Raw genomic sequence first — 27,172 nt, 5'->3', positions numbered from 1 at the left:
GGTTAGTAAGGTGTTTTATAAGGAAAAAAAATTATTACTTTATATTCTTTTCTTCTAATCATTCCTCCTGACTATTTTTCACATGAAAGTCTAATGTTCCTCAATCCTAAAGCAAAGTGCCTTATTAGCAGCATCTTCTGCTGATCCTCTGCTATGAATGAAAACAAGGGCGTATAGTATAATTATTCTGACTTAGCATTAGTATCAGTGACATGTGTGGGGTGTCAGAGAGGGATAGTACCTCTGATGGGGGAACATGTCACGTTCTTTCAGGGCTGTTTATCCATCCTTTGTCCCAACCTGGCATTCAGCTCTCACCTGTGGCTCCCCGTAGCTGTTTGCACGCGACAGCGGCCACACCCTGGGCAACGGCTTCAACAAGCCGGCTAAACCAGGAGAGAGTAGCCGAAGGGTCTCAATCCTTGGTGAGGTAGGGAGATGTCTATCCCAGCACGTGAAGACAGACTCCAGCGGATTGAGTGGATGAGACCAATGGAAGGTCCAATGCTCAAGAAGGCGGTCTCTGCAAGCGTCGTGAAACGCGAAGAGCAGGACAAGACACAGAAGACGTCCTAGTCATCCACTGCACCGAGTCTCATCTCCAGCCGTCTTGACTCTTGTCTTGCCACTGGATCTAGATGGGAATTGGCCGCTGCGCAACTCTCCCTCACTTTAATCCAAATCAAGCGCTAGTCTCAACACCATCATCATCATCATCATCATGTGTCCTGTTCAACCCTTGAAGTCCTGTGGCGGTGGGCGAGCGACGAAGCAGCAGGTGCAGATACACTGGGAACTGTAGTCACAGACCTGCACACAGGCGGCTCAGGTCTAATGGTCATTTTCCACTGACCAAAGCAGCAGTGAAACTCGGTGTCTACCTGGGGGACAGAGCAGTCCTCTTCAGGAACGCAGTGCTCACCTCCTTAGAAGGAGGAAGGGGCTAGAAAAGGTGCCCTAAACAATGCCTGCTTTACTATACCCTGGCCAGTTTACCGCGGCTGGCGGTCGAACAAGCAAAACAAAACACAAGGTGACACCGCTAACCATTGGCACTTGGAACATGCACATGCTTTTGGACAACCCTACAGCAGACAGGCCAAAGAGGACAGCCTTAGTTGCCAGAGGCCTTGCAAGACAGAACATTGACACTGCAGCCCTGAGTGAAACTCGTCGTGCCAACGTAGATCAGTTGACTGAAACTGGAGGTGGATACACTTTTTTCTGGAGCAGTCGTGGCAGTGACGAGCGTCATGATGCTGGAGCTGGATTCGCTGTCAGGAGTCACCTTGTTCAGAAACTTGCTAGTCTACCCAAGGATGTGAATGACCGGCTTATACATGACTCGTGTTCTGTAGCAGAAGCTGTAAAGCCACCCTGATGAGTGCCTATGCCCCCACAATGAACAACCCGGACGAGATGAAAGACAAGTTCTACGAAGAACTAGATGCCCTATCAGCAGTGAGCAGTATCGACAAGCTGATCTTGCTTGGCGATTTCAATGCAAGAGTAGAGTGTGACTCCGCAATCTGGCAGGGAGTCATTGGGAGGCATGGACTGGGCAAGTGTAACAGTAATGGCCTACTCTTAATGAAGACCTGTGCAGCACATGACCACCTCATCACCAACACAACCTTCCATCTGCCTACCCATAACAAGACCTCTTGAATGCACCCCTGTTCTAAACATTGGCATCTTATCAACTATGTCACTGTCAGGAGACAAGACAGGCAGGATGTCAGAATGACCAAGGCCATGTGTGGTGCTGACTACTGGACAGATCACAGGCTCATTTGTCTCCAAAGTGAGGCTCCGCATCAAACCCAAGAGGTGACCACAAGGAAACAAACGCTATGTAAAGAATCAATGCGGCCAAGCAATGTGGCTGAAGACTTAGAGATCAAGCTTGCTGACCTACACCTCGCAGGCAGCACTGAAGACAACTGGGAATGCTTTAGGGATGCTGTCCACACACCTGGACTGAAGATGCTTGGGCTCTCTACCCGCAAGCAGCATGACTGGTTCGACGAGAATGATGAGGAGATACAGGCTCTACTTGTTGAAAAGCACCGTCTTCATCGGGCCTGTCAGAATGACCCATCATCAGCTGCCAAGAAAAACGCTTTTACCAGTGCTCGCAGGACAGTCCAGAATAAACTGCATAAAAATGCAGGATGCTTGCTGAGTGCCAACGCAGATGAAATACAGGGGTACGCTGACATAAACGACTTAAAATCGTTCTGTGAAGCCCTCAACACTCTCTACGGACCTCAATCTCTCAGGGGTTCCCCGTTCCTGAGTACAGATGGTACAACTTTCATTGGAGAGAGGGGGCTCAGATCCTGCAGAGATGGGCTGAACACTTTGAAGCCATCCTCAACCGACCATCATCTATTAACAATTAGGCAATTGACAGGATTCCCCAGTTGATATAAAACAGTGCCATGGATGACCCACTGGTAGTAGCCAAAGTCACGAAAGCTGTCAGCCAGCTATCCAGTGGCAAAGCCCCGTATCCACAGAGATCTACAAAGCTGCTGGTGCTGTACTTATCGAGAAGCCCACCGAGTTGTTCCAGTTCTTTTGGAAGCAAGGATCCATTCCATGATGCTTCCATCATACACCTCTACAAGAGGAAGGGCAATTGGCAAGTATGCGACAACCACCGAGGAATCTCACTGCTCTCCATCACAGGAAAAATCCTCGCAAGAGTCCTGCTAAATTGTCTGGTCACTCATCTGGAGCTGGGCCTGCTTCCAGAGTCACAGTGTGGCTTCCGCAAAGGGCACGGGACTATTGACATGATTTTTGCTGCGCGCCAACTTCAGGAGAAGTGTCAGGAGCAGAATCGCAAGCTCTACACCTTTGTTGACCTCACAAAAGCCTTTGACACTGTAAGCCAACAAGGCCTGTGGAGAATCATGTCAAAGTTTGGCTACCCTCCCCAAATTCATTCAGATGGTACACCAGTCTCGTGATGGCATGATGGCCAGAGTATTGGATGGCGGAGAATCCTCTGAGGCATTCCCAGTCACCAATGGCATCAACAGGGCTGTGTGCTTGCACCCACACTGTTCAGCATGATGAATGATGCCTTCCAGGACAGTGTTGCTGGAATCAGCCTCATGTACAGAATTGATGGGAAGCTTTTCAACCTAAGGAGACTTCAAGCTATTGCCAAAGTGAAGCAGGCTGTTCTGACAGACTTCCTCTTTGCCGATGACTGTGCCCTGTATACTGATGCAAGTCAGTATGGACAAATTTTCCACGGCTTGTGACAACTTTGGACTCACCAAACATTAAAAAGACCGAGGTCATGCACCAGGCTGCTCCTCGTGCACCGTACACAGAACCCATAATCACAATAAAGGGCAGAAACTACAGGCAGTGGACCAGTTCACTTATCTTGGCAACACCCTCTCCCAAGCAGTGACTATTGATACAAAGTTAACTGCAGAATAACAAAGGCAAGTTCTGCTTTCGATAGACTGCACTCCACTGTACGGGAACGTCGAGGAATCAGTCCAGCAACAAAACTGAAGGGCTACAGCGTTGCGGTACTCACTACCCTCCTGTATGCCTATGAATCATGGACTGCGTATTGAAGGCATGCAAGACAGCTCAATCATTTCCACATAGCTTGTCTTCGCAGAATATTACGCATCAGAAGGCAAGACAAAGTACCAGACACTGAAGTTCTCTCTTGAGCAAGCCTACCATCAGTCCACACACTGCTGATGAGAGCAAAGACCCAGTGGGCAGGTCATGTCATCCGTAAGTCAGATGAGTGCATACCCAAGCAGCTTCTTTTTGGGGAACTCTCTGCTGGAAGACGCACGCATGGAGGGCAGAAGAAACGTTTCAAAGACACATTCAAGGCCTCTCTGAAGTCGCTTGACATGGACACGACCACAAAATCACCCTACCTGTCGCTGCCACATCCACATAGGCTGTCAAGCTTACCAAAAAAGCGTATTGCTGAAGTACAACTTAAGCACAAGCTGCGCAAGTCCAGAGCCACCACACAACAACTACAGTGCCTAAAAGTCTGTCCAGTATGTGCCAGGACATTCTGTGCCTGAATTGGCCTGATCAGTCACTTTCGGACACACTGCAACCAGCCTCAAAATGACTAATGGTATCGAGGTCCTCATCAATGACGATGGACGAGCTACATTTGTATCTGATTAATGGGTTGAAGGTCCAATGCCCCATGCCAGATTCACCATGATGCCAGTGGGAAAACACACAGACATGAAACGCATTTGGAACAACGTGACACACAGGGATTCACCTGCAGAATGCCTGGGACTGCCTCTGGAGTTCACAATGGAACCCTGGATCATCACAGCAGTGGGCGAGGGGAGCATCTGTGGGTGGACTTTCCAGATTCAATGTCCTGGAGGGGATCCATCTTCTAGTCTCAAGATGTTCTCAGGACCATCATTCCGGTACCTAAGAAAAACTAAGCAGTGTGCCCCAATGACTATCGTCCAGTGGCTCTGACATCCATCATTATGAAGTTCCTAGAAAGGCTAGTGTTGGCACAATCAACCTCCCAAACCACCTGGTCCAATACAGTTTGCCTTTCGCCACAACAGGTGCAGCAGACACCATCTCCCTGATCCAGCACTCATCTCTCACCCAAATAACAAAGACACCTATATCAGATGTCTATTTATTGATTACAGCTCAGTTTTCAACACTATTATTCCTACAAAACTCATCTCCAAACTCCGTGGCCTGGGCCTCAGCTCCTCCCTTTGTGACTGGGTTCTGAACTTCCGAACTCTCAGATCACAATCAGTAAGGATAGGTAACAATATCTCTTCTGTCATCCTCAACACAGGTGCCCCACAAGGCTATGTATTCAGCCCCCTACTATACTTCTTATATACCGTTGATTGTGTGACCAAGTTCCTCTCCAACTTGATTTTCAAGTTTGCTGACGACACCATCATAGTGGGACAGATCTCAAATAGTGACAAGACAGAATATAGGAATGAAATAGAGAATCTGGTGAACTGATACGACAACAATAATCTCTCCCTCAAAGTCAACAAAATGAAGGAGATTGTCATCGATTTCAGAAGCACAGAGGAGGACATGCCCCTGTCTACATCAATGGGGATGAAGTAGAAAAAGAGTAGAGTTTCAAATTTTCAGGTGTACAGATCACCAACAACCTGTCCCGGTCTCTTCCTGCTAACACTTTAGTTAAGAAAGCCTACCAATTCCTCTACTTTCTCAGAAGACTAAGGAACTTTGGAATGTCAACCACAACTCTCACCAACTTTTACTGATGCACCATAGAAAGCATTCTTTCCGGTTGTATCTCAGCTTGGTATGGCTCCTGCTCTGCCCAAGACTGCAAGGAACTACAAAAGGTCACTAATGTAGCCCAATCCATCACGCAAACCATCCTCCCATCCATTGACTCTGTCTACACTTCCCACTGCCTTGGCAAAGCAACCAGCATGATTAAGGACCCCATGCACCCTGGACATTCTCTCTTCCATCTTCTTCTGTCAGGAAAAAAATAATAAAGTCTGATGTCATGCACCAACTGACCCAAGAACAGCTTCTTCCCTGCTGCTGTTGGATTTCTGAATGGACCTACTTGTATTAAGTTGATCTTTCTCTACACCATAGCTATGACTGTAACAGTACATTCTGCATACTCTCATTTCCTTCTCTATGAACAGTATGCTTTGTCTGTATAGTGCTCAAGAAGCAATACCTTTCACTGTATGTTAATACATGTGACAATAATAAATCAAAACAAGAATCCTAGAGATCCATCTTCTTTCTCGGGAAGTTCATCTTCATTTTCAGGCAGTCCATCTTCTTTCATGGCAGGTCAGTGATGTTGGCTGTCTTTTCAATATGGTGCCCTTACATGACGGTATACTAAGTGCCATCCAAGCCTGCCCAGCTACTGAATATGGTGTAAAACACACGGGTGCAAATATAATGAGGTCAGGGCCTGAAGATTTGGCATGTTCTCCTGCCAGCCTTCATGTTGGGAACACTCCACATTCTCTCCCCAAGGCAGAACTTAGACTCAAAATGGGAGAATTCCACCCAAAGTAATGCAGGATGTCCATAGTGTTCAGTCAGAAACTAAACTGGCAAAATTCTACCCTCTGTATTCTTTTCATAGTTTACATTCCCACCTAGTTTTGTATCATCAGCAAACTTGGACAAATTACTTTCAGTCTCACCTAAATCATTGAAATGGATTGCAAGCAGCTGAAACTCTGGCACTGATCCATGTGGCCCACCAGTCTAAAAATGGCCCTCCAACCCTTGGATTTCTGTTATTTAACCAACCCTCTATCCATGATAATGCATTGTCCTAACCCCATGAGCCATTACCTTGTGCAACAGATTTTCTTGTAGATCTTTATCAACTGCCTTTTGAAAATCCAAATTCGTTGGTTCACCTTGATTTGCCAAACATGATTTGAAGTTTATGTATTAGTGTCACAAGTAGGCTTACCGTAATACACTGATTAAGTTACTAGTCCCTCGTCGCCACACTCTGATCTGATAGACACTTGCTACAACGCTGACAGCACTGAGCAGGCTAATTCAATTGTATTTCTGAACCATATAACAGGACGTTTCCTGGAAAGATGAATGTTCCCTATGCAGTGATGTAATTTATCATCATTTAATAGCATCAACGGTTACTTATTATACTGAGTATATTGTTATTGAGTTTCTGCTCAAGGAGATGACAAAAACAAATAGAGGTGACAAAAAAACCTAATCATTTGATAAGGGATAATTCCCCCAACTGCTTCCTTCCTTCCAATGCTCTATTCCACTCTTGCTTTGTTTCTTTCCGTTTTGTGGGGTCCTTAATTATGCTGGTTGCTTTACCAAGGCAGTGGGAAGTGTAGACAGAGTCAATAGATGGGAGTCTGGTTTGCATGATGGACCACAGTCAGGATTTCTCTGATTTGCCTCCCAGGTTTTGGTAAATGAGTAGGTCCTGTCAATTCTTAAAAATAATTTTTCTTTCATATTAAGTTAATTTTTATTCCAAATATAACAATTCAAAAATAATAAACCTCTTGCCAGGGTCAATCTGTCTAGTTCCAGCAAACCAGCCCAAGTTACCTTGTTTCCAGGGCTCTGTCGCTGATCCTCTGCCTAGGCTACACTGCAGATTGCTTCTGGTGGGTCTCTAATTGGCTTGCAGCTCTTGGGGACAGGATATTTGTCACAGATTAGGATTTCTTACATTAGAAATGGAAAAATTCAATGATGGGAAGATAATGGCTGATTGGGCCTAACCCTAATTGAGCTTTCCGAAAATTGCCCTGATGGGGTAGCCACCAATTTTCCAACTAGTTAGTGGGAACACAACAACAAAATTTTGTCTGTTAAATCTCTCTCTCCCTGTTGAGTATTTCCAACAGTTTCTGTTTTAATGCTTTCCTAACACCTTTCCTTCTCGCAATAGCAAGTTTTTATTAATAAAGTATCAAGATTTTCTTCCTTGGCTCTTTTAAACTTTTGAAATAATCTGAACTGTTTTAATATTGCGGCAAAATACTGTTCAAACGGACACGGAATTGATCGTTAAAGGATTAAGGCAGGACGCTGTCCTTCTGAAAAATGCCTTTCTTCAGCAACAAAAATTGCAGTGGTCGAGAAATCTAGTGTAGCAAAGGTTCTCGAAATGCCTATAGTTCTTCCAGCAGAATCCCACACACAGCCTAAAGTCATGCTGCTCATTTAAACTCGGAAGGTATTATTGAGTCTGACATTTCTGTTGGGTTGCACAGCAGAAGACTGTCAGCGAGGCACTCCTGCCAACATGATCTTTTCAATTCTACTGCCATGATCGTAATTAATTGTCATGCTGCTTTATTTCCTCCTTTCGCTGATTCCAGTGAAATATGGCTTGGCAGTTTGAAACTTTCCATGGTTTTCAGTTCTCTTGTATTCATAGCAGGAAGTGGTATACATCTTCCTTAAGCATTAGAACTCTCAATTCAACAGCCGGTGGCATATAATAGATTTTTATTTGTTAAATCAAACTAAAACAACAGTCCAAGAGCATTCTGGCATGGTTAAAGACCATTAAAAAAATGACCTTGTGGTAAAATCATTCTTTATTCACTGTATTTGTACTCCAAAAATATATTGGTCACTAAAGTTCAGTCTTTACAAATTGAGGAGGTATATATTCTTCCATTTAGTAACCTGAGCAGAAATGCCATTGCGAGTAAAAGCAAAACAAGGAAGCACACTTTACACTTTAACCGACTTTTTAAAAAATTAACAATCAATAACTGGAGAAAAATAAACCCCATCATTTTAAAGTAATCTTTATAGAACTAAGTCACATTTTGACTTGGTAATGACAACCTAAATTCATAACAGATTAAAGCTGGTTGACAAAATGAGAGAAATCAGTATGTGGCCAGTTTTCTTCAACATGTTTCATTACCGACTAGTAGCCAGCAATTGGAGTTGCACATTCAAGAAATCAGATGATTTACAGAAAAATCTTCTAAAATCTTCATTAAATGTTTTTCTACTTCCATTGGGCTAGAGTATTTCAAGGATTTAACATTAAAAATGCACACTCTAGATGAAACTTGTTGACATAGAATAACTTCCACAATAAGACATCGTAAAGCCACACTTGCAATAGTGTGCATAGTTCTGGTCACCCTATTATAGAAAGAATATTATTAAACTCGTAAGAGTGCAAGAAAGGTTTACAAGCATGTTACCAGGACTTGATTGTTTGAGTTATAAGGAGAGGCTGGATAGACTGGGACTTTTTTCCCTGGAGCGCAAGAGATTTAAAGTGATCTTACAGAGGTCTACAAAATAATGAAGGTGAGATGAGCTAGATAGTCAACATCTTTTCCCAGCGTTAGGGTGGTCTAAAGCTAGAGGGCGTAGGTTTATGGTGAGAGGGGAGAGATACAAAAGGGTCCAGAGGGGCAATTTTTTCATACAGAGTGTGGTGAGCGTCTGGAATAAGCTGCCAAAGGCAGTAGTAGAGGCAGGTGCAATTTTGTTTTTAGACAGTTACATGGGTAAGATGGGTTTAAAGGGATATGGGCCAAATGCGGGCAATTGGGACTAGCTTAGTGGTTTCAAAAAAGGGACGACATGGACAAGTTGGGCTCACGGGCCTGTTTCCATGCTGTAAACCTCTGCGACTCTAAAACATCAATTATAACTATGAAATCTCCAACATCTGCAGCAAGTACAAAAAAGTAAAATCCTAAATATCACACATAATTAATATTCTAATGTTTACATTTTATGGTAAAGACCAAGTCTGCTCCTGTTCTCCCACGTGGCTGTTAAAGATCCCATTGCACTAGTTGAAAAAGAGCAAAAGATTTCTCTCTGTTGACTTTTCAATATAAATCATTTGACATCACCATAACGTATTATAGAACCATAGGATCCCTACAGTGCAGAAAGAAGCCACTCAGACCATCGAGTCCGCACTGACTCTCGGAAGAACATCTTATTCAGGATCACGTACCCCATCCCCATAATCCTGCACGTTTACCATAGCTAATCCACCTAACCTGCACATCTTTAGATGCTAAGGTGCAATTTAGTATGGCCATATACACGTCTTTGGACAGTGGTAGGAAACTGTAGCAAATGGGGGAAACCCGCGCAGACATGGAGAGAACATGCAAACCACACACAGGCACCCAAGGCCAGAATCGAACCCGCTGGTTTCTTGAATGTGCTGTGAGACATCAATGTTAACCACTGTGCTACCATGCCACTGGACTTGAATATCATTACTGTTTGTGAGATCTTGCTGTACACAAATTGGTTCTTATAACAATGACTACACTTCAAGTATAATTCATTGCCCAAATGGATGTCTCAAGGTTGTTATACAAGTGCATGTTCTTTCTATCTGATCACAATCTAGTATAACAGTAAAGCTGGCAGTTAGTTTCTGCACCATTGCATGACAGATTTGACAACTTCACTTACTGCTTAGTGGGTAAATTGACCTATGCCACCACACCATTTCAAGCTTAAAACTGTTGAAATTTAAAGCTGCTCAAAAAATTTGTTGCAGTCATATTAAATGCTTTGCATAGACATCAACTAAATTACTGATCCAAAATACAATATGTGATAAGGGAGAAGTATTTTGCTTGTAAGCAAATAGATTTGCATTGATATATGTACTAAATGATGATACTATATTATTGTCCATTTTATACTGGTCCAATATTTAAAAGGAAGACTATAATCTGGATTTTCCATTTCCATTATTTTCGTGCAGGTTCAGTGACGCGAACGGAAAATCTTGCAGAAGGCCCAAATCATATTTTACGTCAGTGGGAAATCGCATCACTAATGCCCTGCTCCTCCGCCAGTGACATAATGGGAGTCCCAGTGTTGAACATCAGGAGCACAATTACAATAAATTTGAATCTATTATCTGGCCTCTATGCCTGATCCTGCCCCTTCCTAATCAGATAATCCATTCACACCGGCATGAGGTGTACCCAAGGGGCAGACCTCCAATGGAACTCAGGTAAGTGCATCATTCAGATGGGGGAAAGGGGCATTCCTGGAGGCAATGCGGTTGACGGTTGGGGGGGGTCTATTTAACTTTTGTGCACAGGCAGCCTTTAAAAATGATGCCCCTATCTTTAATAAAAGAAATAGTGAATCTGGTGAACTGGTGAGGCAACAATAATCTCTCCCTCGAAGTCAAAAAATGAAGGAGATTGTCATTGGCTTCAGGAAGTGTACTGGAAAACATCCCCGTCTGCATCAACAAGGACAAAGTAGAAATGGTTGACAGTTTCAAGCTTTTAGGTGTTCAGATCATCAACAACCTGTCCTGGTCCCCCCAGCTGACATTATAGTTAAGAAAACCCACCGACACCTGAAGACTAAAGAAATTTGGCATGTCAGCTATGACCCTCACCAACTTTTACAGATGCACCATAGAAAGTATTCTTTCTGGTTGTATCACAGCTTGGTATGGCTCCTGTTCTGTCCAAGACCACAAGAAACTACAAAAGGTCGTGAATGTAGCCCAATCCATCATGCAAACTAGATTCCTATCTATTGACTCTTCTACACTTCTCGTGACCTCGACAAAGCAGCCAGCATAATTAAGGACACCACAGACCCCAGACATTCTCTCTTCTATCTTCTTCCATCGGGAAGACAATATAAAAGTCTGAGGTCACGTACCAACAGACTCAAGAATAGCTTCTTCCCTGCTGCCATCAGACTTTTGAATAGAGCTACCTTGCATTAAGTTGATCTTTCTCCACACCCTTGCTTTGGCTGTAACACTACATTCTGTACTCCCTTGTTTCATTCTTTATGAACGGTATGTTTTATATACAAATAATACTTTTCACTGTATACCAATACATGTGACATTAATAAGTCAAATCATCCAACCCCTTGATGCTTTTTTAACTATGTTCCTAACAACACAGCGGAGAGAGCTGCCATTGGTGCTGCTTCAAAGCCACTTTTCCCATCCACTGCCACATCCTGTGGTAAGAATTTCACCATATATTTCTGAAAAAAATACATGCTGTCAAAGGTTAATCAGCAGTTCAGCAAGTGAATTGCCGCTACAGAGCTAAAAATGCATACAGACAATAAGCTTTTAGCATCCCGGTTTCATGTAGGGAAGTCTCAAGCAGGTTTCAGCAAGATCTTCTTAGAGTAAGAACCAGTGACAATGATCCTAAGAGAATACCCAATGCAGTCTTGAAATTTTGACTAGAAGCACATAATCCCTACAGTGCAGGAGGCCGTTTGGCCCAGTGAGCCTTTACTGACAATAATCCCACAGGCCCTCTCTTTGTAACACGATGTATTTACCCTGCTAATTCCCCTGACACTAAGGGTCAATTTAGCATGACCAATCAGCCTAACCCACACATCTTTGTATTGTGGGAGGAAACTTGAGCATCTGGAGGAAACCAACAAAGACAGGGGAGAATATACAAACTCTACACAGTACCCAAGGCCAGAATTGAACCCAGGTCCCTGGCAATGTGAGACAACAGTGCTAACCACTGTGCCAAATAGTATCCAGAAACTTAGAAGAAAATGATTATCTAATATATAGGAAATCAATGGATAAACATGTGAATCTATGTCAGAGCGAGAGATAAAGAAAGAGAGAAGAGGAGAAAAAGAGACAGAAACAGAGAGAAGAGTGACAGAAAGGAATGGAAAAATTGCAAGGTTCTATGTAAGCATGATTAAACATATGTATTAGGGGTACATACTGAATATTATTCATCCAAAAGGTCAACTCCATAGACTGGCAATAAAAACCTTTGCTATTTTAAAGGGAGACCAGTTTTTTAAAGTATTAAAAACTCAATGTATCAAAAAATTAAAATATGCTTTTTGGAATCAATTAGAAGTTAGAACTGTAGATGGTTAAATATACTTCATATTTGAAATGATTCCATGATGGGGGGTTGGTGTGAGTGTGGGATTGAGTGTGGAGGATGTGAGTAGCTAAAACAGCTGTGCTTAAATGTGATCCCTTCCCATGGATGCTAGTTATCGCAATTCACCTGTCTCAGTTAGGCAAGTTTTTGCAATTCTAATCTGGGCTGATGAATGTAAAAATGGAAAGAAATATGTAGAATTTTAACACATATGAAGAAGGAACCTTAAAGAATAAAACTGAATGCACACTCTCACTTGCTATGCAATTTTCTTTTAAATGGAAATTGTCACATCTTTGTGGAAATACATTTGAACAAATGGCATTTTGTAATTAAAAATAAAGATGCACCACAAGCTAAATTCCAGTATTATTTACTTAATTATTTTAAGTTTTTTTTAATTGCCACCAAGTATGAGTACTTCAGGCCACAGAAATTAAACACATTAAATAATCCAAGCTTCAACATCCACGGCTAATGAAATTAATAGAACATTGTACATGGAAAGGATCCATTACAACATTGACAACAAAACTGAAATACGGCAGTCATCAATGGTGCACTTGGAGAGAAATGAAACAGAAGAGGAGCTAGGAACTGCACCATAATTGTCTTATAAATGATGCTATAAAGTAGCGACTAAATGCACACTTTCCTTATGTGAATTTTTTGACTGGGTCCAACTAAGCACACCTTTTTTAAGCACCCTGTATAAACATTCATCATTGTCATTGTGTCTGCATTACTTTATCTTCTAAGACGTCTCACAACACCAGGTTAAAGTCTAACAGGTTTATTTGGTAGTAAACGCCACTAGCTTTTGGTACGCTGTTTCTTCGTCAAAGGAGTGGGGAGTTCTGATCACAAACAGGGCATATGAAGGCACACACTGTTTACAGAATACTGATTAGAATGCAAGTCTTTACAGCTAATCAAGTCTTAAAGGTGCAGACAACGTGAGTGGAGATAGCATTAAGCATAGGTTAAAGAGATGTGTATTGTCTCCAGACAGGACAGTAAGTGAGATGTTGTAAGTTCAGGCAAGTCATGGGGGTTACAGATAGTGTGACATGAACCCAAGATCCTGGTTCAGGCCGTCCTCATGCATGCGGAACTTGGCTATCAGTTTCTGCTCAGCGACTCTGCGCTGTCGTATGTCGTGAAGGCTGCCTTGGAGAACGTTTACCTGAAGTCCTGAGGCCAAATATCCATGACTGCTGAAGTGTTTGCCAACAGGAAGGGAACAGTCTTGCCTGGTGATTGTCGAGCGGTGTTCATTCATCCGATGTTGTAGCATCTGCAGACGCAGTCCGCAGATGCAGTCAGCAGTCACGGGCATTTGGCCTCTGATCTTCGGGTAAACATTCTCCAAGGCAGCCTTTATGACATATGGCAGCGCAGAGTCGCTGAGCAGAAACTGATAGCCAAGTTCTGCACATAAGGACGGCCTCAACCAGGATCTTGGGTTCATGTCACACTATCTGTAACCCCTATGACTTGCCTGAACTTGCAACATCTCACTACTGTCCTATCTGGAGACAATACACATGTCTTTAACCTATGCTTAATGCTATCTCCACTCACACTGTCTGCACCTTTAAGACTTGATTAGCTGATTAGCCGTAAAGACTTGCATTCTAAACAGTATTCTGTAAACTGTGTGCACCTTTATATGCCCCATTTGTGATCAGAACTCCCCACTCACCTGACCAAGGAACAGCGTTCTAAAATCTAGTGGCTTTTACTACCAAATAAACCTGTTGGACTTTAACCTGGTGTTGAGACTTCTTACTATTTTTACCCCAGTCCAAAACGGCATCTCCACATCATGACTACTTTATCTTCCCATCTTTGTACCATTGGCTGTTTTATATTTTTGATGTAGTGTGTATGGTGTTTGTAAAAAAAAAGGAAAAATAAAGTCTAAGAGAAATGAAAAGCTTTGAAATTGTTCACTAACACATATAAATGCAGCCACACACAAAAAAACAAATTGCTATTCCACTCCCCCTACTCCTATCAGTTTCAAGAGCTGTGAATATTACACATTTTTGGTCTGCTTTTGAGTCTATTTTCCAGTATCATTGGGAATAACTACAGAACAAATATATGTGTTTAACTGACCACTTACATTCGATTTGAATGCATGCAACAATCTGAGCTACAAAATCAGTCAGCTGCAATTCAACATGAATACAAGTGTCCATGCTTCAGAGGGTCACTGAACTTTGCAGTGTACACAAAAGCAGGTGCCTTTATACATCACAAAAAAAGATATAATCTCAAAGGTCAGTACTTGGAAGCAACAGTCTCAAGAGATGGGACATTTTTTTAAACTAAACTCAATGTGGTCACACATTCCTACTGTGCAAAATCAGCTTAAAGAACAAATGGTTTCCAATGACTGTCTTGTCTGAATTCTCACCCCATTTAGTTTCAGATTAATTTTATGGGAACTGAGCCTCATATTTCACTATCCATCTGACAGCAATTTCACAAAGGAATGCTTGTATGTGTCGCCCTACTTCTGTCACTTAAGACGACAGATGTTTCATCTGTACTAACTATATTCTCTCTTGCCGCCAAAATAACTGCTTGGTGAATCTTACTACAGTTTTAGAATATGAATCAATTAATTTCAAAAATCTTTAACACTGTACAACTAAGAAAGAAATCATAAAAATCAAAATCAGAGTCAAATTAAGGATATTTCTATCTTCATTTTTGTAATTTGCTCCTCTTTTACCTCATTCAAACCATCCCCAAATATCATAGGTCTCAGTGGTTCAACCTACTCTGGACACATACACTGAACAAAGTCAATCTGTCATAAGTGCTCGAATTCCTCCATCTATACCCAGCCCAGTTAATTTGAAAGAAAGGAGAACTTGAATTTATGGAGCACCTTTCACAACCTCAACGTGGCCCAAAGTGTTTTACCACCAATGAACTAATTTGGAATTCTACTGAAAGGTCACTGACCTGAAGCAACAAATCAGATTTTCGCACCTGAGGAGGATAGCACAAGTCGGGAAATTTCTGAGCTCGCTGCAGCTGCCTTGGGTAAAGGTCCCCCATCAAATCAATTTTAGCTCCAGGGAATGGTTGAGATGGAATCATGCCCACTTTTCATAGAAGCAGATCAGAGATGACCACGGTGACTGCCAAGTGCCAAGGCTCACTGTTTAAATGTCCCACCTTGGTTCTCTGGTGCATTATCTCCATTGCTTTCTATTTTAGGCCCTCTATTCCTCACTCCTCACTTTTTCAACCCTCATTTGTATCCCATGCCAGCTTACGCCCAATCATGCCCTTGCCAATCAAGCCAGCCCTGTGCACTTCTATAGCCCTAATTCCAACTTAGTCAACTCATGGCAATCCATTCCCCGCTACCCACCACACTTTGCCCTTACGCCCTTAATGTCAACCCATCTAGTATCCATCATCAGCAGACCTAAGGGCCCATGTTGAAATTAAATAAAATAAAAGTCTAAATAGCTTTTGCAGACTTCACTATATTAAAAAACTTCCCGTTCATGAAAGCCCCTTTAAAAACCTAAAACAAGTAGACCTCTATTCGTAACCCCATATCAAAGACAGTTACAACCCGTCAGTGCCAAACATGAACTTGGGATCTCCTGCTGAGATAATTGGAAGGTTGTGGAAAGCAGCCAAGCAACAAACAGCTAATGTGGCTGCAGAACAAAGCCTTTTCAACTCACTGACACAGGCAGCCTGTTTCTATATCTCAAAGCATGAGAGATTTAAATAACCTTACAGCTTGAGTTCTTTTTACCTGTTCTGATAAAAGGCAGGATAGTTTCCTTAAAACATTTTCAAAGGGTTGAAGATTTAAATAACTTCAAAGCTCAGCAGTGCTACAAGCCTACTTCACACGCATTTATGTCAACTTTAAAATTGTGTGACTTCTAAAACTGCAGCTTAAGGCTCTTGCTACAGCAAAAATGGGGTCTATTTAAACTGAGCACTGACTTTAAATGGCCCTACTAAGTATGCATTTCCCTCATGTGCAATTCATGTTCCACCACTTTTCTTCTACCTGTGAAACTGGAAGTTGTTAGAGATAGGGGTGGAACTTCTGAATTCAGGACCAAGCTGCCATTTTTAAAAGTCCTTGAAGTCTCCATAACTCTTATGAAAATCCACCCAATAACTATTTCTCTCTACAGATATTGCCTGTCCTGTGGAGTATTTTTTAGCATTTTCTATTTTTATTTCAGATTTTGAGCATCTGCAACATTTTGCTTTTGTAACTAATTTTGAAGTTGAAATAGCAGAATTTGAGAGAAGTATTTTGTTTTATATTAGAGATGTGGTACTCGGGACAAACTTTGGGTTAAAAACAAATGGAGCTTTACTAATCATGTGCGATCTCCTCAATGGCTACTCTCCTCTCTCAGTTCCCCGCGCTAGGTCCGTTACATCATTCCGGTGTATACATAAATACAGCAGAGCTCCAGCGAAACAATGGGAAAAAAAGCAAATACATAATATTTGCATCCCCCTTAAATTGAATATTCCAGAACAAAACAAGTCCAACATGAACAATTGTCATTGAGTCAGTCACTATTAATAAATCAGATGGTCTGCAGGTTGTCGCTCTCAGAGCAGTTAACAAAGAACCTTTGGTGACTTTGTCTTCCCAATGATGTCATCGGTAATTGGTTTAATTTGTGTTGATGTAGGAACTAGAGGCTGTCTCTGTGTCTGAGAGAAGTTGAAATGTCGCTTTCCTCAGTGGTGACTGATAGTGTTGGGGCTGTACGAAAGTTCAAGTCAGGGCTTTTGCAAGTCTGATCCTGACATTTCAATAGGCTCCAGATTTGGTAGACCTGCTCTTCCGGTCAATAACTGGTCTGCATTCTCCTCCAGACAATGTCATCTCTGGTTTGGACATTTAAGAGACAGGTTCAGTCTTTGCAAGAACAGTGGCAGGAACCCCTTTCTCCCCTGTGGAGTAATTTCAAGCCAAAACTTCTTGCCCTTGGTAGAAAACTTTTTTACCTTGCCTTCTCACCATTCTATTTGTGCTTGTTGTTGCTGTCACACAATCTGAGCTTTTGGAGGTTTTGAAAGATCAAATGTGGAATGCAAAAGTGTTTTTATCACGAGTAAGGAGAAGAAAGTCTTGGTTGTGGAACGTTTGGTATTCCGGTAGACCAGCAAGAATTTGTTAAGGTGAACCTAGTACCTTGGTTGTCTTCAAAATCGTGCTTCAAAGTTTGGATGAAGCATTTTTCCAGTCCATTGATAGAAGGGTGATACACTGAGGAATTAATCTATTGAATACAGTTTTCTTGTAGGGAACGCTCAAATTCCTGCAAGACAAATTGAGATCCATTGTCACTTCTCAGCTGTTCAGAAATCCAAAGTGACTAGACACTTCTAGCTTTTCAATAGTTTCAGCTTTGCTCAAAGTTCAAGAAGCAAAAGCAATGGTCCTTCCTTCACCCAACAGCATGATGCGAGAGACCACCACTCCTACATCACAAGGGGAATGTATTATAAATTAATTGTAAGGATAAAGTAGGGTCAAAGCATGAGCGCTTCAGATTTAAGTAACACTTCTTTAGCTTGCCTGAAGCTTTATTACATTAGTCCGAAAACTTCCACATCTTGTTCCAGCACAAGAGTTTATGTAATGGTTTCAGAACTGTTGCCAAGTTTGGGACAAATCTTGCATATTAATTCAACAATCCCAGAAGAAACATAACTGGTTAATATTCTGAAGTGCAAGCAGCTGTGTAATGGCATTAACCTTAGGAGGAGATTTGTGAAGGTCAGTGGCGTCAATCACATGTCCCAAATGCTCAAATGGAGGATTGGAAAAACTCATTTGTTTTTATGGGTTCTCAGACTATATAGTCTTCCAAGCTCAAGAGAGTGGCATCCAAGTTTCAAAGATCTTCCTCTGCATTTCTTCTAGTCACTAGGATATCATTCAAGAAGCACTGGATGGCACTCAGTCCTCTCCAGATCTGATCTATTGCTCTTTGAAACAATGCAGGAGCAGATGTTTTTACCAAACAGCCTCTTTGGTTCTGGAACAAGGCTTTATGTATCACACTTTCAGAAGTTTCTGTGACATTTTGTCCACATTCATCTGCAAAAAGTTCAAATCAATTTTGCTGAAATTTTCGCCTACCACCAATCCCGCAAACAGGTCTTCAATGCGAGGTGATGGATATTGCTCAACACATAACACTGGATTTATAGTGACCTTGAATTCTCTGTAAATCCTTAAAAATCCATCTTTCTTGATGACTGAAACAGTAGACATGGCCCATTCACTGATGCTGATGTGTTCCAGAACTCGCTCCAAGTCAGCCTCCATCTACAACCTAATAGCATATGGTACAGATTTTGCCTTCAAGCATTTTGTGTTTGATTCCTCCTTTAATTTTCAGTTTGACTGTAATGTCCTTCATGCTCCCCAATTCTCCATCAAAAACAACAGTGTATATTAAGATTTTTGTGAGGCTTGATTCTTCATTGGCCATGATAACTTCAGCCCGGTTTAGTTGAATCTTCTCCAGTCTCCAACATTGAACAGTTTCCCTTCTCTATATGTAGCGACAAGTCTGCTGTTTGCCCATTAAGTTGCATAGTGACGAACACTTCTCATGTGTATGCATTCAGCAGCATCCTTGATGGGCTTAAGGGTCTGTTTGTAGTTAGCCTCTGGCACCAATGTAATTGTTGCTCTAGTGTCAACTTCTGTTCTTACTGGCTTTACATCCAGCAGTGGAATGACCCAGCATCAGTGTGTAGCACCAGCAATAGCTGGCACATGTAATGATAGCTCCTCCTCTGATTGAGATGCTTTGCTTTTCTCAACTCTTGTACAATTTGGACATTTCTTCTTTTATCTTGTTTAAATGCTATCTTGGTTAGTTTGTGCTTTTTACTTCTATTCATGGTTTGCAATTTCTTCCTGCAGAGACACTGTGTCCTTTTCTTCTGCAACTTCAACATTCCATGTCTTTACACCAGCATTCAGCAGCAGAATACCCTGACTTTGCACAGTGGTAACATGTTCAAGCTTTGGTGGCTTTGGGTGATGATTCAGTAGACAGTGTGTGTGTTCAAGTACACAAACTCGATTGCTGTACTTCCTTTACAGCCAGCCCCTAGAAACAGCAATTTCCATAGCCTTCTGTAGAGTAAGATTACTCTTGTTAATATACATTTTTGTGCTGCATAGACCACAAACAAATTTATCCTCAATACTGTGTCATTCAACACATCTCCAAACTCACAATATTCTGCAAGTCTGTTAAACAATGCCACAAATTGTGCGATTGATTCCTTCTCCTCTTGGTTTCTTTTATGGAACCTAAAATGCTCTGCAATCACCAGAGGTTTTGCTGATAAATGCACTTGCAGAATGTTCAAAATTGTTTGTAAATTTTAGGGCCAGGTTTGTCATGTTGTACTAAACTACGGAGATTAAAAGACTCCCCCCCGTCATGCTCAGGAAAGTGGGCACCATAATATCTTCAGCTATCTTGTTTGCCTGTGCAAAAGTCAAAATGCTTGGTTCATACTCTTCATTTTCAATGGGTCCCAAGATGCCGAGAACTCTTGCCATTTTTTCCACTTAAGCAGGCTTCCCGTATGCACACTTCGCAACTGCACTTCCAGCAGCTACCTTGATTTTCTTACATATTACATGCCTGATTGAGCTTCGGTCTCTTATTAATCACAGCCAGCTTTATAATCTGCTTACAGAGTACTGTTTGATCACATCCATCTAGCCCGTTGTTTGCTGTGGCACGTGTGGCAGTTTTTCTTTCAATTCCAACATTTCCACAGTTAATTTTTTCTTTCAAGGTGGCTAGCAAGTGCACGTCTATCATCCTCATCACCAGTTTTTGTAGTGCATTTGAGTTGTGATATGTGGGACAGACTTTGGTTAAAAACAAATGGAGCGTTCTTAGTGTACAATATCTTCCATGGCTACTGTTTCTCTCTCTTTTTTCCCATGAGACCTATTACATTACTTTTGGTGTATACATTAATATAGTAGAGCTCCATTGAGCCAATAGGAATAAATATAAATATATAACTCATTTATTTTCAGTAAAGGAGGTTTAGTTGTTTCCTGAGTATTGCAAAGGGAAAAGAGATCTGCTACAATAGATATAACCTATTTAATTTAAATGGGCTTCTTGACAAGCTCTAACCTATCAAATTACTAAAACTGATCTGGGAACAGTCAGATCCAATTTCATCTTCTTAAATAATACCAGGAAATACAGGATACCAAAGATATAGGAACATCTGATCCTCAAATCTGGTATGTCCTTTGCTGTGATGGCAAAGGACATATAGTTAATTATTTCCAAAATTTCAACGTGTTATTGGATTGAAACACTTTACTGGAGCACAATATTCAGAAACAGAAAATATTTGAAGACAGCAATAAGAAAACTGAATGAAAAATAGCAGTTTGTGATTCAAACCAAAAAAATCTGCATTGTGCAAAATTTCATTTGACAGGTTAAGATAGCTTAAGTATATAATTGGGTTAATGGTTCTTGTAAAATACACCTTTTTTTTGGTGCTCACAAACTGCAGTCTCAAAAAAACTGTGCTGCATCAAAACTAGTATAACTTTTTATTTCTGGTGATACTTAGATTAAGATAAAAAGTACCATACTCCCTCGTAACATGCAATAGGTTGAAAATGGCCAATACCATGACTTAAGTTGTGGTTTAATTGCAGTTGAACACATTATGTAATTCAATTTAGTGGCCAACCACCCACAAAATTGAATCAACTCCCTGAAAATTAAATGTTTTTACTATTCATTCTCAGAATTAGGATGTTGCATGTGTTTATTATTGGTCCATATTTGCCCCAAGATGCTGCTTCAGGTCTTCATGAAACACTGCAGTCCATGTCAGCTTTTTGATAAAGCTGAGAAACTTCCTAGTCTTCTACAGGTGGCAGTAAAATGTTTGACCAAAATCCCAATGTTGGCAGGCTTTCTCCTCTAGAGTATATTAGCAAAACCATTTAATTTTAAAACAATAGACAACTTTAAATGACAGATCTTAAAACTGCATCGAAAGGCAAGAGAGGCGATTGCAGAGCCTCTGGCTCTGATCTTCAGGTTGTCGTTGGTCACAGGTATAGTGCCAGAAGATTGGAGGATGGCGAATGTTGTCCCATTGTTTAAGAAGGGGAACAGAGACTTCCCCGGGAATTATAGACCGGTGAGTCTTACTTCTGTTGTGGGCAAGGTTTTAGAAAAAATTATTAGGGATAGGATTTATAGTTATTTAGAGAGTAATGAATTGATTGGAGATAGTCAGCATGGTTTTGTGGAGGGTAGGTCGTGCCTTACTAACCTCATTGAGTTTTTTGAGAAAGTGACCAAAGAGGTGGATGGGGGTAAGGCAGTTGACGTGGTATATATGGACTTTAGTAAGACGTTTGATAAGGTTCACCATGGAAGGCTTCTGCAGGAAATGCAGATGTATGGGATTGAGGGTGATTTAGTTAATTGGATCAGGAATTGGCTAGCAGATAGGAGACAGAGGGTAGTGGTTGATGGTAAGTATTCGTCATGGAGTTCGGTTACAAGTGGTGTGCCTCAGGGATCTGTTTTGGGGCCACTGCTGTTTGTAATTTTTATAAATGATCTGGATGAGGGTATAGTTGGGTGGATTAGTAAATTTGCTGATGACATCAAAGTCAGAGATGTGGTAGATAGTGAGGAGGGGTGTCATAGTTTACAGAGAGACTTGGACAAGTTGCAGAGCTGGGCCGAGAGGTGGCGGATGGAGTTTAATGTGGAAAAGTGTGAGGTAATTCACTTTGGCAGGAATAACAGATGTGTAGAGTATAGGGCTAACGGTAGGACTCTGAATAGTGTTGATGAACAGAGGGATCTAGGTGTATGCGTACATAGATCCTTGAAAGTTGGGAATCAAGTAGATAAGGTTGTTAGGAAGGCATACGGTGTCTTGGCGTTTATTGGTAAGGGGATTGAATTTAGGAGCCACAGCGTCATGTTGCAACTGTACAAAACGCTGGTGCGGCCGCACTTGGAGTATTGTGTGCAGTTCTGGTCCCCACATTATAGGAAGGATGTGGAGGCTTTGGAGAGGGTGCAGAGGAGGTTTACCAGGATGTTGCCTGGTATGGAGGGAAGGTCCTATGAGGAGAGACTGAGGGATTTGAGGTTGTTTTCGTTAGAAAGAAGGCGGCTAAGAGGGGACCTTATTGAAACATATAAGATGATTAGAGGTTTAGATAGGGTGCACAGTGATAGCCTTTTTCCTCGGATGGAGAAAGCTAGCACGAGGGGGCGTAGCTTTAAATTAAGGGGTGGTAGTTATAGGATGGATGTCAGAGGTAGGTTCTTTACCCAGAGGGTGGTGAGGGATTGGAATGCCCTGCCTGCTGCAGTTGTAAGCGCGCCTAGTTTGGGGGTGTTTAAGAGATCCGTGGATAGGTTTATGGATGGAAAGGGATTGGTTTAGGTTAGAGGGTCATTGCTTTTTAATTGGTCGGCACGTTGTTTAAGAAGGGTGCCAGGCAAAAGGCGGGGAATTATAGGCCTGTTAGTTTAACATCTGTTGTAGGTAAAATGTTAGAATCCGTCATCAAGGAGGAAATAGCGAGGCATCTTGAGGGGAACTGCTTGATAGAGCAGACGCAGCACGGTTTCGTTAAAGGGAAGTCGTGTCTGACAAATTTACTGGAGTTCTATGAGGAGGTGTCTAGGGCGGTGGATAGAGGAGAGCCGGTGGATGTGGTCTTTCTTGATTTTCAGAAGGCGTTTGACAAGGTACCTCACAAGAGGTTATTGCAGAAGGTCAGGGGGCATGGAGTTGGTGGTAGGGTGTTAGCGTGGATAGAGGACTGGTTGTCAAATAGGAGGCAGAGAGTGGGGGTCAATGGGTGCTATTCGGATTGGCAGATGGTGACTAGTGGAGTGCCCCAGGGGTCGGTGCTGGGGCCTCAGCTATTTACCATTTATATAGATGATCTGGAGGAGGGAACCGAGTGTAGGGTGTCGAAATTTGCTGATGACACCAAAATTGGTGGAAAGGCACCAATTTTCCAATTTGAAGTTGTACCTTATTTCTGTTATCGAAAATGTACAGTTTCCAACTGTGTACACTGCAGATTGTCTAATAATGATTTGGAACAGAGTCAGTTGGGCCTCACGTATCAAAGTAATGTCCTTCTATAAGCCAATGAATGTTTCTCTCCATCAGATTGAGCTTGAAGGTCTAAAGGCAAGGATATTTTTTCCTCTTTCTGCCATGGTTCCAGTATTTAAAAGCGTTGATTTGATTGAATTAATTTATTAATGCATATGCTGTAAGAATAGTGAGTAATTTCGAACTAAACAAAGTTATATGACTATCATTGTATTGACGAGTAACTTTAATCGCTTGATCCTGAGCAGTGTTAGCACTTGCGCAGAAAATACAAGTGCAATTTGACAAACTCCTCTCAAGGTGGGTGCAATTGAAGAAATTGGCGGAAAGCGTTGTCCCTACTATTTCAACCAGGTGGTGTATGGGAAGGAAATGCTTCGGGCATAGTGATTGTTGAACCAGTGAAAGACATTAGAAGAAAAAGTGGTTTTAAGTATAACACGTATTTTAAGTTTCACTATCTTTATCACTGACTGGACAGATTCCACCTGGATTGTGCTGATATAATTAGTGGAAGCAAGCTGCAGCTTCAGCAGTTAACCTATATAATGCAGACTTCTAAAACAGCATTGCTGGCAAAGAAGCAAACTGCTCCTAAATTAAAAATTCCAGCCACTTGGTGCATTGTTTATTTTTGACTGGGCTCAATAGACATTGCACCTGTGGGTCCTAGTCTCCAGTATATCTCCACAGGAATACAGCCAATGGCAAAGACTGAGTTCTCCTTTTGATATTTGCATCCCATATATAAACAGAACCCAAATGTGGGTCTACAAATCTACAAATTTAAAGACATTTCTTGTCACAAATTCAGTACAAGGGGCTAATTCTGTTCGTGTACATTCTACATCTTCATATTGCACAGCACAGCACAGCCCAGCTACCAAGGTGATGACTGTTGTTGATAAAGGATCACTCCAGCAGGACAGGGAAAAAATGTGCCAGGATAAGTCTTAACTTAGTGAGACTGCAACAGCCTACGTGCAAATTGATGGAATAAGAGGAGACTTTAAATATATAGGCTTCCTTATTGAAAAATGGGAATGTACACAAAATGATTCTAGTCTCCAACTCTTTCTTTCCCAATTTCCCTCCATTTGTATTTGCACACTTCAATCTGCCTCTTAGTCATGTTGTAAATGACAAGGGGTACATAAGAACATAAGAACATAAGAAATAGGAGCAGGAGTAGGCCAACTAGCCCTTCGAGCCTGCCCCGCCATTCAATAAGATCATGGCTGATCTGTCGTGGCTCAGTTCCACATTCCCGCCCTCTCCCCATAACCCTTAATCCCCTCTCCTTATCAAAAACCCATCAACCCGCGTCTCCCTGACCACCTGCTGCACCTGCAAGCTGGGTTTTTGCGACTCATGCACAAGGACCCCGAGGTCCCTCTGCACCGTCGCCTGCTGCAGTTTTTCGCCCCGTAAGTAATAGTCCTTCCTACCATTCTTCCTACCAAAGTGGACCACCTAAAGTTCCATTATTCTATTTGTAGCATAACCTTTTTCATTATAACTGGGAAAAGCAATGAACCAAAAGTAAAGATCAATGACTTTCAGGAGATTTCTCAAAGAGAAAGTGCAAATTAGATATCAGGAATACAGATATGGAACCACGGTTTGGATGCTACCAATATTCCTGTTTAGAGAAATGCACTTTTGACAGACACAATTAGTAACGATCTAAATTCAGAAATGAGAACAAGTTATTTGAGACACTGGATTCAGATATGGCATCTAAGCTCTTATCAAGAGAACTTGCCAAGCTAAAAGTTAAAAAAAGAAAGGGATCTTAGCTGATCCATTGTTTATCATATGCAGAAAAATCTGAGATTGGAGGCAATGGTGTCCCCATGCACTGGCTTGTCCTTATTCTTCTAGGTGGTGGAGATCATGGGCTTGGGAGCAACAAATGAAGAAGCACTGGTAAGTTGCTGCTGTAAACATCTTGGAGTTAGAATACACTACAGATACAGCGCACCAATGACAAGGAAATGGCTACTTAAGGACATGTAACAAAATAATTTAACTGCAAACAGTTAATGCAGTCAAGTTCCTGGAGGTCACACTGAAGTTGCACAACGTACTGGGTAAGCTATGCCCAGAGCACTGTTTATGGCCTTTTTCACCTCAGTGCAATCAGCTTCAGGTGTGGTGCAAACAAGAGGGAGTGACAGGTTCAAGGTCCTTCAGCTTATAAGAAATAAGGGACTCTGTACAATCTTTACTACCTTGAGACACCAGTGAAGTATAAATTACCTTTACAATATGAAATCTTGCCAAGTTTAGAACACATCTTATTAATAGGTGCAGCTGAATATCAATTATCTGTAATATGCTGGAAGATGCTGTCAACAAAGAAAATGTTCAGGTTATTCATAGTCAGCTGTCTGTCTCCAGAGACTGATTTAAAAAAAGAGGCAAGAACAAATTTGCTGCACAACATCAAATCATCCAAGAACAACAACTTCACATCTGCATAAATGTTGATGTTATCACATCAAATCTTCAGGGAAAGAAATGGGCCAAAATGTTTAAAAAGACAAGTAAGCATGGTCATCCCTGGGGCTCTGGGACAGATGGAGGTTGTGGTTGTGATAATAAGACTGGAATCTATTCTAAAGGTCAGGAAGTTTAATTGTATATTTCAGAAAATGAATTATCCTGGGTTTTAAAGTAAATAAATTACAATAAAAGTCTACAAGATGCTTGAGTTTGTACATAGGTGCATTATATACAAAAACAAGGAAGTCATGCTAAACATGTACAAATCACTGGTTAGGTCTCAGCTGGACTATTGTATACAATGCTGGGCAGAATGCTTTAGGGATGATGTCAAGATTCTGAAGATGTGACAAGGAAGATTTATTATGAGTCCAGAGACCAGGGACATCAGTTATGTGGAGAGATTGGAAAAGCTGGGACTCTTCTCCTTAGAGCAGAGAAGGCAAATGGTATTCAAAATTATATAGGGTTTTGATAAGAGTAAGCAGGGGTAGGTCAATAATCAGAGGTCATAGATTTTAAATAATTGGCAAAAGAACTAGGGGGGAAGTGAAGAGAAATGAAGAGCCCTCCTGTGCTGTAGGATTCTACATGTCCCTGAAAGTAGAAGTGGGTTATTTTGTTTAACAAATCCAATTGCATCAGGGAGCCAGAGAGGGATTTTCTAGTTGTTTATTCTGATTGGATTGGGTTTTGCCTGCTCCCCACCCCACCCTGGAAATTACATGGTTTCTGTGTGAGGTGAAAAACGTATACACAGTGATGCACAAGACGTCACATTTGTTTGGAAGTGCCTAGCAGGACCAGTAGGCCATTTCACATCTGTCATGCTTTGCATATTTGCAAATCCTATTAACTCACAGAACAAAGATTGGAGCCAAACACTAAGGTAAAACAATCAAAATATAACGTTTTCCTCCGTACAATCTTCACACGCCAACTTATTTTCCTGAAGATATCAATCCAGGCACAACTGAGGGAATGATTCTAACAAGGCAAAACTA

General features: G+C 41.6%; 1 protein-coding gene across 4 annotated transcripts in view; it reads right to left on the bottom strand.

Moving 5' to 3' along the window:
- The window catches only part of afg2a (AAA ATPase AFG2A), a 445,255-nt gene that overhangs the window by 320,336 nt on the left and 97,747 nt on the right, over positions 1-27,172 (bottom strand). The window lies entirely within an intron of this gene.

The sequence above is a fragment of the Carcharhinus amblyrhynchos genome, chromosome 1, assembly GCF_965287045.1.
Source record: "Carcharhinus amblyrhynchos chromosome 1, sCarAmb.v2.hapA, whole genome shotgun sequence".
Taxonomy (NCBI): domain Eukaryota; kingdom Metazoa; phylum Chordata; class Chondrichthyes; order Carcharhiniformes; family Carcharhinidae; genus Carcharhinus; species Carcharhinus amblyrhynchos.
This window is presented reverse-complemented; position numbering and strand designations above follow the sequence as displayed.